Here is a 12,440-nt window from a genome sequence, read left to right as displayed (position 1 = left end):
GGGTGGAATTCCAGCATGTGCGGGCTCTAATCTCTGTTCATGTACGCACTGCCTCTGTGTCATGCAGCGGTGGAAGTCCAGCCTGTGCTAGTGTAGTGATACACGAAATTGCAACCTTGCCAATCAGGGCTTTAGATGACAGCATTAGCCGCTGAAAGCCAATAGTGTATTCAAAGTATGTGCTAAAAATGCTGACAGTAGTCTGTTGTAGCACTTCCATTATGCAGTAGTGAGCTACAAGGAATATGCAGGCCTAGTATGAGTGATAGGTCACATTATGCATTGTTGATAGACAGGCAGGGAGAGGGCCCTAGCTCTGTAGCTAATAGGTATTTTTGGAGTGTTTGGAACATTATGGCACCTATATAGCGCTTAGATAGCCAGTCTTAAGCGCTATAAACACTAAGCTATGAGTGCATGCCTTTTAGAGCTTGCAGATGGGGTTAATACATCCCTGCTTCCCTTAGAATATTCAGCCTCACTAACGGTAGCCCTGGCTCCAAGCTAATCTTCCTTTTCTCTGGGAAGGCACTGATAAGACATTCCTGAGCTTTCGCAGATGGGAGCCAGGGTGGGGCTCAGACGGAGCAGTGGAAATTAACAGAGTTGGGTTTTTTCCATGAGCCAGCCTATATTTTGCACAGGGAAAGTTCTGGAACTGTGCGTCATGGACGGGCAGCATGAGATTATAAAATATCCATGCTCCCATGACTCGGGGGGAGATCGTCCTGTGGACTTGGTTCGTGCAGGGTCAAGTGCCCGGAATTGGCTCTGACGACGTCCTGCAGCACTGTTCTCTGAGCGGGGCTTGTTTACAGCTAGCTTATGAGGGCCAGGGTCTCCCAGTGGTGATTAAAGGGACGTAAGACTGTGTTTCTCTATGTTTCTCTATATTTCTCTATGTTTCTCTATGTTTATCTAAGTTCCATGTTTCACTATATTTTGCATTTCTCTAAGTTTTATGCTTTGTAATATTCTCTAACTTGAATCCCAAATGTATATGAAATTCACTGCTTAGAATAAATATGCTAAAACTTATTTGAAGGTGTCATTTGTCACTAGCATGAGATCACTGCTCAGCACAATAGAACCTGTATTTTGGGCTGAATTGGGTATTTTTTGCTCTCAAAGGGCTGGCCCCGAGGAAGATTTTGCCCAGATCACGACATTTGGTGGCAGCTTGGGGATTTGTGCAGAGCAGTGCCTTGCTGTGAAATGACAAATTGTGTGAGAGAACACAGTGTAGAGTGAAGAGCAGGCTGTCGCATTTCGTTGGGGGTCTCACTGCAGCTCTGAGACTTCAAAAGACAGCAGCGTTGTGTCGGCTTGCCGTGGCCGAGAGCTTGTGTGGTTAAGACTCCCTTCAGTAAATCAGTCGTGTCTGACTTATTGCTTGGGAATGGAGCCAAGGGAGTACAAGGCGATAAACAAGCGGGAAATGGCTTTGTTTAAAGCGCTCCGATGAATGGTCAAGAAAGATGTATGCTCAATTAGAAAAGAATTTTATCATGCGGTTTCCCCAGTTTAAAGTTGTAATTTGAAATGCAAAGTGAGACGGAGTTCTCAACTCTATTCTGTCATGAGGGCACGGAAAAATAATTACGAGGATTTGACATGCAAATTGTGAATAGTAATTTAACCATTGACTCAGCCCCAGTGTGCTAGCGAGTGGGGGGCTGTAATGTTCGGAGGCGAAGGTTCGCTTTTTTGATGTATGCTTTTGAAGTGTTGGCATTCCTGAAAAATAACGTGGGGAATGAGCCGTGCTTAGGAGAAAGAGTAACATCTGTGCTGAGAGCCTAAAGGGTTTGTTTTTTTCTTTTGGCAACTGTAAATTCCATGTGCTAGTGGTGGCGAATTCTGTTTAAAGGAAACACACTAAAATGGTTATATTGCATTTTAAGCTGTGCCATGCTTATAATGGGTGAGAGACTCACTTAAAAAAGAAAGTGAGTGATGTTATTTGGATCTTCGATTTTTGTGTATTGATTTGAAATTGCAGAATCAGTTTGCAATGGTTTGGGGGGAGAAAAAATAATTTATATTTTTCTAAATTGCCTCTAAATTGCCCCTGGAGTATTTTTGACTGTTCCCACGTTATGCCATGGATTTGTACTGTTGCCTTATAAGTGATGAATGTTTGGAAATAGTGACCTGTTGACTGTGGTACATGGTGAAAAATGTTGTTGACACATTTAACAGCCCACAAGCAATACAGAGTGTGGGTTGTTCTTGCAGGAAAAAACCGTGCAGGGAGCTGCACTAAACATGGCATTTTTATTTTTAAATGCACTGAAATAAGTGGTTATATTCTGGCAATGGTACAACAGAATGAAAAAATCTGTGTGTGATAAGATAGCACAAAGATTTATTAGGTTGTGGGTTCTCTTGAAAGGCGCACATTACATTGTATTGAGCTCGTGAAAGCAAAACTACAAGGTTCCGAGGAAAAAGAAGAGAAAAAAAAAAAACGTATGCCTTTTAAATGAGACATTAATCAGTTTAAAACAGGCTAAAGACGCTTTGACATTTTGCAAAATTACATGGAGTAGAATCTGATGACAAGAAAAGTGCCTCTTTTGAAAATAAGAGTCTTGCTGTGTGTGCAGAGCTTGTGCCTTGAAGCTGTCTTGGGCGAGGTGCGCGAAAGGAAGGCAGACAAAAGCAGAATACTGCACTTCTGTTTAGTGAAATGATGCTTCAGATATGGGAGCTTTTCTGAGTTGCTGGACAAGAGCAGTACAAGAAAGAGTTAATCTGTATGAACTGTCTGAAACGAGTGCCTTTCCATTGAAGCCGCCACAGTTTAAGAGTTATAGAGCAAAGAGATAAGCTTGCTGCGTGCTCATGGCGCTGCCAGGTGCACACGAAAGATAAACAATGACATTCCTGCATTCCTTCCCCTGTAAAAAGACCGTCAGTGAGCAGAAAACTGAGGAAGGGGGTGCAAAGGCAGAAAAAGAGACTTTCTAGCGGCATGCAATAACAGAACTGATCAGAAGTAAAGAATTTGCCCAGTAACACTGGAAGGAAAACAAACGCTGCATGCAGGATGGCAGATGGGCACATCACATCTGAACATTGGGGAACCTGTGCATCTGTGAATGGGCTAAGAAAAGACAGCTGCCCATTCCAACAGACATTACTGTGCAAACCGCATTCCCATGCACCATGTGATGTGATGTGAAATGAAACGCTATTGCTGTGCAAGCTGCATTCCCATGCACCATGTGATGTGAACTGAAGTAAAGCGCTGTGCACTGGAGAAAAAACCTCTAAGCGCTTTGAGAAGAGAGAATACACATCTGGCAAACTGCAAGCTACATTCCCAGGGATGGAGTAACTGACAAAGATATTATGGCATTCCAGATGGAAGCAAAACTGACAAAAGTGCTTAGCCGTTTTGCAAGAGACAACATGCAGAGCGGGGCTTTGGAGTACAACATGAACACTGCACATTAGCCATGATCCAGAAGCCTCACGGCTTAGTGCAAGAATGAATGATTTGTTGAAGCAACAAAAGAAACTGACTTAGACTATTGCGCTCAAAGGGGTGGTCCAAGAAACAGCAAACACCCTTTGAGAAAATGACAAGTGAAAAACCAGAGGCTTGAAAGACACTAGCTGTATGGAGAAAAATAAACAAAGCTGCTTGTGCAACTGCAGGCGGTATTGGACTGAAAGACTTTACCTTTGAAATATGGAGTGATGCCAGCAGGGCAAACTAAATCAAGATCATGAGACACTGGAAGCAAGTTGGCGCCTGGCAGTCGTGATCGCTTTGGTGACAAAGAAAAGCATTGATCCATTGAGAAGTGCGACCTGGGTACTTATTATATGGCTTTTGTAAAAATCACAGATCAGTCTGAGGTACCATTGACCAACTATGATCGCATTGCACAAATGAGTTTGTGATTAGGCAGTTACACCCCGTATGGTTGAATGTAAATAAGCCCCCAATAACATGCAGAAGGGTGATAAATAATTGCAGTAGCAATGATAAAGTGTGTAGTTACCTGATGAGACTTCTGAAAATGGGAGTGGTGTTCAGGGAAGGGGTGGATAACGCTGATATTGAAGAATAATGATATTGAAGTTTTGATGAAATCCTAACATTTCTGTTTGTATTTTGCCTAGGCAAAAAAGCAAGACAATAGCGTGTCCTTATTGGCGTAAATGTGTGCAGTATGTGGGTGACACTGATCTCAGAGAATATGCGAGTTACTGCGAGATGCGAGTCAACTTTAAACGTGTCCTGCACCGCACTCAATGCTGCTATTTGTTCTGCAACCTGCGAAAGGTGTCCAACAGAGTAATAACTTTTGCTGAACTGGCACGGTGCAGACTTGGCTAATTATCAAATATTTGATGCTACACATTCAAATGATTCAGTTGCTGGAAATAACTTAATTGACATGGCTTGCCTTTCTTGTTTAAAGGACTATGGACAATGAGTTGTGGACTGTAACATCATGCACCACAAACAGCTGTGTGACACAGCACTCGAATGCAAACACATTGAAAAATGGTTTTTAAATGCACCTTTTGAGATGAATCTGAAAAAAACGAAATGGTTTTACTCTTTAACTGAATTGCTTTAACCAGAGATGTTTTGCTTTTTGAAAAAAAACTTCTACGTTGCACGTAGGCAGGAAAATGATTTATGAATTGTTGGGGCAGCAGAATCATGCAAGTAGGAGCATAATTTATTTTGAGATAAGATGAGTGCGCACATCAAAGTCACCTGTGCGTAGGTTAAGATTCTTAATTTGAAGTAATGCTGCCAAGTGTGTGAGCTCTAATTTGAGATGGTAACCTTTGAAACACTGGATACTTTTACAGCTAGCCTTAAGGCGGGTAAATGAAACCATGACTGACTTGATGTTTGATTTTATGACACAGTGTGTGACACGGTTTTTGTTAAACCAACCAGTTTCATGTTTTTGTGGGGACAGCTGTCTCCAGCACACTAATGCAAAGAGTCACCTTTTGATTGTAGACATTTGGAATAATTCTTTGGAAAAGCGCTACAAATGAGTATCCACATGGAATTGCTAGTGTACTGGCCTGGCACATTGTCAGACATCTTTTGTCACTGACTCATATGACTGGTGTCTATGAAGTCATAGGCCCAAATTTTTCAGTGAATGGATACAACGATTTGTTTAAATTTGTTTAATGTGATGTTTTTCTGACCAAGAAATGCAGCGAGTGCTCTTGCCAAGATTTTATGGACTATAATTTGACTAAATGCATTTTACACAATGGTGTGATGAAACAGCCACTGCCGGAGGGTAGTATGGTGTTTGTGGCTAAAACTAATAATATGGTAGATATCGCACTTGAAGAAGGGTATTCTCCAAGTCACAATAGGTAGACACTGTGAACATGTTAGATTTTCCAGTAGTAAGGCAACATGTAAATTGTAGGCTGGTAGTGCACACCTCTATTATTACAGTGATACACTTAGACATAGATTTATCATGAGGCAATGTTTCCTTAGTACTACCAAGCTGCTACAAATGGAGTCCATTTCTATGGCCCATCACTAGAGTGCGCGTAGCTAGGGAGCTAGATTCATTAATTGCAGGAGCTTTATATGCTTGTGACATAGAAACTGTGCACAATAAGCTAGCCACTATGGGTTCTGATGCCAGCTCTGCTATAGAACTTCTAGCCTAGTGGGGTTCATTGATACCGCCCAACACTGCTACAAGTATTGGCAACCACTGAAATGGCAGAATTTTAGGTATGAAGACATTTTTTCTGCCATAGGGCAGGTCAACAAGACTGCTAAATACACACGATGCATTGTATGGCAAACATTGTTTAATCAGCAGGTGTTGGCTTTTTACTGGGTGGGGGCGACCATCCTCCACACACTGGCACGCAGAGCTACAGTTACCAGCATACATATGGATTGAATTGCTTGCTTTTGATTGCATGAATAACACATGCCATGCTTTGATGCAAATTAGTAGAATTGTTTTTATTTAGACAACCTGGTGCCCATGGGTTCACCTTGTTCACGAAATTAGATGGTTTCTGGTTGGGTTCCACATACATGGGGGAAGTGTCTAGTCACACAGCCCATAGTCACGTTTGAATGCCCTGGGATGAGGGGGAGGGTAGGCCCTTAGAGTGAAAGGCTGCCAGGTTTTAGAATTGGTAACCATACATAAATGCAATAGTGCATTGTAGATTAGACTACACTGGATTGCCTTGACATTTTAACTGCATGCTGCTTTTTAACTGACAATCAGTTATACAATAATTATTTAGGTATTTTTGTGTAGGCCAGGTTTTGGCTAGAGTAAATGTCCATGTTCACTTTGTGTAGATATTTTTGTGTAGGCCAGGGTTTGGCAAGGGTATATGTCACTGTTCACTTTGTGTACATTTTTGTTTAGGTAGTGTTTTACCTTGCATGCCACGCTAACTAACCGCTAGAAGGTAGTTTGCTTAAACCTCTTGCAAAGCCCCAAGGTCTTTATCACTGCACTAAATACTATATTGATAGGTATTAGTCAGCATTTGTCGCACACACGTTGAATAGGGGTGGAATGTAGTGATACACGAAATTGCAACCTTGCCAATCAGGGCTTTAGATGACAGCATTCGCCGCTGAAAGCCAATAGTGTATTCAAAGTATGTGCTAAAAATGCTGACAGTAGTCTGTTGTAGCACTTCCATTATGCAGTAGTGAGCTACAAGGAATATGCAGGCCTAGTATGAGTGATAGGTCACATTATGCATTGTTGATAGACAGGCAGGGAGAGGGCCCTAGCTCTGTAGCTAATAGGTATTTTTGGAGTGTTTGGAACATTATGGCACCTATATAGCGCTTAGATAGCCAGTCTTAAGCGCTATAAACACTAAGCTATGAGTGCATGCCTTTTAGAGCTTGCAGATGGGGTTAATACATCCCTGCTTCCCTTAGAATATTCAGCCTCACTAACGGTAGCCCTGGCCCCAAGCTAATCTTCCTTTTCTCTGGGAAGGCACTGATAAGACATTCCTGAGCTTTTTGTAGATGGGAGCCAGGGTGGGGCTCAGACGGAGCAGTGGAAATTAACAGAGTTGGGTTTTTTCCATGAGCCAGCCTATATTTTGCACAGGGAAAGTTCTGGAACTGTGCGTCATGGACGGGCAGCACGAGATTATAAAATATCCATGCTCCCATGACTCGGGGGGAGATCGTCCTGTGGACTTGGTTCGTGCAAGGTCAAGTGCCCGGAATTGGCTCTGACGGCGTCCTGCAGCACTGTTCTCTGAGCGGGGCTTGTTTACAGCTAGCTTATGAGGGCCAGGGTCTCCCAGTGCTGATTAAAGGGACGTAAGACTGTGTTTCTCTATGTTTCTATATATTTCTCTATGTTTCTCTATGTTTATCTAAGTTCCATGTTTCACTATATTTTGCATTTCTCTAAGTTTTATGCTTTGTAATATTCTCTAACTTGAATCCCAAATGTATATGAAATTCACTGCTTAGAATAAATATGCTAAAACTTATTTGAAGGTGTCATTTGTCACTAGCATGAGATCACTGCTCAGCACAATAGAACCTGTATTTTGGGCTGAATTGGGTATTTTTTGCTCTCAAAGGGCTGGCCCCGAGGAAGATTTTGCCCAGATCACGACGGCTGGCTCTAATCTCTGGTCATATTGGAAAATTGTGAGCACTGCCTCTGTGTCATGCAGGGGTGGAAAGCCAGCCTGTGCTGGCTCTAATCTCGGTTCATGAGGCCACTGCCTCTTTGTCATGCAGGGGTGGAAGTCCAGCCTGTGCTGGCTCTAATCTCTGTTCATATTGGATACATGTTTCCACTGCCTCTGTGTCATGCAGGGGTGAAAGGCCAGGCAGGGGTAGTTCTAATCTCTGTTCATTTTGGATACTGGTGAGCACTGACTCTGTGTCATGCAGGGGTGGAAAACCAGCCTGTGCTGGCTCTAATCTCTACCGATATTGGATACTGGTGAGCACTGCCTTCGTGTCATGCAGGGGTGGAAAGCCATCCTGTGCTGGTTCTAATTTATGTCCATATTGGATACATGTGGACACTGCCTCCATGTCATGCAGGGGTGGAAGGCCAGCCTGTACCAGTTCTAATCTCTTTTCATATTGGATACATGTTGCCACTGCCTCCATGTCAAGCAGGTGTGTAAATCCAGCCTGTGCTGGCTCTAATCTATGTTCATATTGGATACATGTGGCCACTGCTTCTGTGTCATGCAGGGGTGGATAGCCAGCCTGAACCAGTTCTAATCTCTTTTCATATTGGATACATGTTGCCACTGCCTCCATGTCAAGCAGGTGTGTAAATCCAGCCTGTGCTGGCTCTAATCTATGTTCATATTGGATACATGTGGCCACTGCCTCTGTGTCATGCAGGGGTAGAAGGCTAGGCTTTGCTGGTTCTAATCTCTGTTCGTGTGGCCACTGCCTCTGTGTCATGCAGCGTTGGAAGTCCAGCCTGTGCTTGCTCTAATCTCTGTTCATATTGGAAAATTGTGAGCACTGCCTCTGTGTCATGCAGGGGTGGAAAGCCAGCCTGTGCTGGTTCTGATCTATGTCCATATTGGATACATGTAGCCACTGCCTCTGTGTCATGCAGGGGTGGACATCCAGACTGTGCTGGCTCTAAACTCTGTTCATGTGGCCACTGCTTCTGTGTCTTGCAGGAGTGGATAGCCAGCCTGTGCCGGTTCAAATCTCTGCTCATATTGGATACTTGTGGCCACTGCCTCTATGTCATGCAGGGGTGGATAGCAAGCCTGTGCTGATACTAATCTGTTCATATTGGATACATGTGGCCACTGCCTCTGTGTCATGCAGGTGTGGACGTCCAGCCTGTGATGGTTCTAATCTCTGTTCATATTGGATACATAGGGCCACTGCCTCTGTGTCAAGCAGGGGTGGATGTCAAGCCTGTTCTGGTTCTAATCTCTTTTCATATTGGATACATAGGGCCATTGCCTCTGTGTCAGGCAGGGGTGGAAGTCAAGCCTGTTCTGGTTCTAATCTCTGTTCATATTGGATACATAGGGCCACTGCCTCTGTGTCAAGCAGGGGTGGAAGTCAAGCCTGTTCTGGCTCTAATCTCTGTTCACATTGGATACATGTTAGGCAGAATCCTGTGCAGTTCCCTTGGGGAACACTGCAAAATGATTAAGACTACAGGAGTAAGCAGTAAACCCAATTGGTAGCAGTCTGCACCACCCAGATTTATCTGGTAGCTGTGGTTGAGCAGTCAGACTTCTCTCAAGAAGAGTAGGGCAGTATACAGAGGATACACAATAGGGCTAAAAACACAGTAGAGCAAGCAAACACTGACCAGAGCTCGTTATCAAAAGTATATATTTATTTATTTAACACACACTTTAGAAAATCCACTAGCACTATAAATGAAAAGCAAGTTCCAACACAATCAGACAAGTATACACACCTCCCTTAACAATTACTAGACAAGTCTAAGTCAAAACACCACTTTTTGTCAAAACAGAAGGGAGCGCGTAACTTAGATGGCACTCCAATAATTAGCTTAAAGGGAGAGAAAAAGGCAGGTCATAAAAATAAAACAGTTCCCAACACTTTTATGGAACCAAAACAAGTTAGTGAAGGCAGAGTCTACTGTAGAGCCAAAGTACATAGACCAGGCCCACTTTAAATGGAGTAAGGGGAAATGTGCCCAAGATCACCAGTTGAGAAATGCATTCAAGTCTTTGTAGGAATGTTCAAAAGAGGTTGGGTTGATTCAAAAGGTAAAGTTAGAAGGTCTGGGGGCCAACCCAGTTGGAAAGCCAAGGATTTAAGGGTCACCTTTAGCAATCCGTAGAAAGGGAGGCCAGGTGGAACACAGTACCTTTAAAATTGAGGAAGCTCCAGTGGTGGGAGTTGTTCCTGGCAGCGGGTGCCGTTCATGGTTTCGACCAGGGGAAGATGGAATCTCATCGAGGAGGAAACCTGGAGTCGTTGCACTGCCCAGGGAAGAATCCGGCCGCGGAGTTCGTCGGTTAAAAGGTGCGTTCCTGGTATTCAGGGTCACAGTGGTGAAGCTTGGCTATCCGGCCGCCGGGGTGCTTGGCACGGGCAATTCGACCAAGAGACGTTCTGGAAGGCGAAATGGCGAACTGGCTGATACCGCCAGCTCAGAGGAAGAAGACTCTTTCAGCAGAAGATATTCTCTTGTCGTCAGGAAAGTGGTGAGGTAGTTGCAGCAGGGCTTCACCGGTGGTGTCGTCGTTGCAGATGGCTCAGCTTCTCCCCTCTTCGGATTTCTTAGGTCCTGTGGTGACTTCTGAAGTTCCAGTCCCAAAGCCCTGCTTTTATGCAGAAAAAACCCCATTCAACAGCCTAGCTGTCACTCAAACATGCTAAGTGGTGAGCCGGGCGGCTTACCACTGGCCCAATCAGAACAGAGTGCGACTTGGGTTGCTAAGGCAACCCAGTCCAGGGTGCCAATTCCCCCACCCACACATCCTGTGGAACCCAGACAGAGTGGCACCAGTTTGAGGGCTTCTGTGGAGAAGCCCGCCAAAAATTAGAACAAAGGGCCCGACCTTGGTTGGAGTTACAGAGACGGACACGAACGCCATTTTAGAAAAGAGTTCTGGCAAAAAGACTCAACCGGTGATTTAGTATTAAATAAATAAACCGGCGGTATCTTTAACATTACACCAAAATGTGGTGCGTTTAAAATCAATGGGAAAATCCCATAGGAAATATTCCGGTGGAATATTTTGCGTGGTAACCACTGCCACCAGCCAGAAACTCGACAAGGGGGGCCTCGACAGTGCCTCCTTGGAAACAGACCCAGGGGCAATCGAACTAACCCCTTCTAGTACTTCCACAATATGATGGTTAGTACTGGTTCTGTTCACAATTTTGGACTAGTAAAGTCAATGGTGAATTTACATGCCCTGGGAGACAGTAGTCAGTCCCAGGGTATGGAGTCTATGTTTTTGGGTCACAGTGACACCCCTGTGCTACTGCACTGAGGGTGCTGTGTAACACATACATTAAAACAGATGATACCCTATGGAGTAAAAGACCCCATAGCCCATAAGCACACAATAAGTCAAAGACATACCTAAAATCATGCCTAAGAGTGGGAGGAAAAGAGTCTCACTCTTAGCAGGAGAAAAAACAAACCCCAAAAAATCCAGCAAAGCTGCTGGGGGACTCACTAGGCTTGGGAAATTAGCCTTAGAAGAGAATTCTCCCTAACAATACATGTGATCACTGCCTCTGTGTCATGCAGGGGTGGAAAGTCCAGACTGTGCTGTACTAATACCTGTTCATATTGGATACACATGGCCACTGCCTCTGTGTCATGCAGGGGTGGAAAGACAGGATGTGCTGGATCTACTCTATGTTCATATTGGATACATGTGGCCACTGCCTCTGTGTCATGCAGGGGTGGAAGTCCAGCCTGGGCTGGCTCTAATCTCTGTTCATATTGGATACTTGTGGCCACTGCCTCGGTGTCATGCAGGGGTGGAAAGCCAGGCTGTGCTGGTTCTAATCTATGTTCATACTGGATACATGTGATCGCTGTCTCTGTGTCATGCAGGGGTGGAAAGCCAGGCTGTGCTGGCTCTAATCTCTGTTCATGTGGCCACTGACTCTGTGTTATGCAGGGGTGGAAAGCCAGCCTGTGCTGTTTCTAATCTCTGTTCATGCGGCTACTGCCTCTGTGTCATGCAGGGGTTGAAAGCCAGCCTGTGTTGGCTCTAATCTCTGTTCATATTGGATACTTGTGGCCACTGCCTCGGTGTCATGCAGGGGTGGAAAGCCAGGCTGTGCTGGTTCTAATCTCTGTTCATATTGGATACTTGTGGCCACTGCCTCGGTGTCATGCAGGGGTGGAAAGCCAGGCTGTGCTGGTTCTAATCTATGTTCATACTGGATACATGTGATCGCTGTCTCTGTGTCATGCAGGGGTGGAAAGCCAGGCTGTGCTGGCTCTAATCTCTGTTCATATTGGATACTTGTGGCCACTGCCTCGGTGTCATGCAGGGGTGGAAAGCCAGGCTGTGCTGGTTCTAATCTATGTTCATACTGGATACATGTGATCGCTGTCTCTGTGTCATGCAGGGGTGGAAAGCCAGGCTGTGCTGGTTCTAATCTATGTTCATATTCGATACTTGTGGCCACTGCCTCGGTGTCATGCAGGGGTGGAAAGCCAGGCTGTGCTGGTTCTAATCTATGTTCATACTGGATACATGTGATCGCTGTCTCTGTGTCATGTAGGGGTGGAAAGCCAGCCTGTGCCTTTTCTAATCTCTGTTCATGCGGCTACTGCCTCTGTGTCATGCAGGGGTTGAAAGCCAGCCTGCTCTGGCTCTAATCTCTGTTCATATTGGATACTCGTGGCCATTGCCTCTGTGTCATGCAGGAGTGGACGTCCAGCCTGCTCTGATTGTAATCTATGTTCATA

This window comes from Ambystoma mexicanum, chromosome 11, assembly GCF_040938575.1.
Source record: "Ambystoma mexicanum isolate Mex_15411 chromosome 11, UKY_AmexF1_1, whole genome shotgun sequence".
Lineage (NCBI taxonomy): Eukaryota > Metazoa > Chordata > Amphibia > Caudata > Ambystomatidae > Ambystoma > Ambystoma mexicanum.
This window is presented reverse-complemented; position numbering follows the sequence as displayed.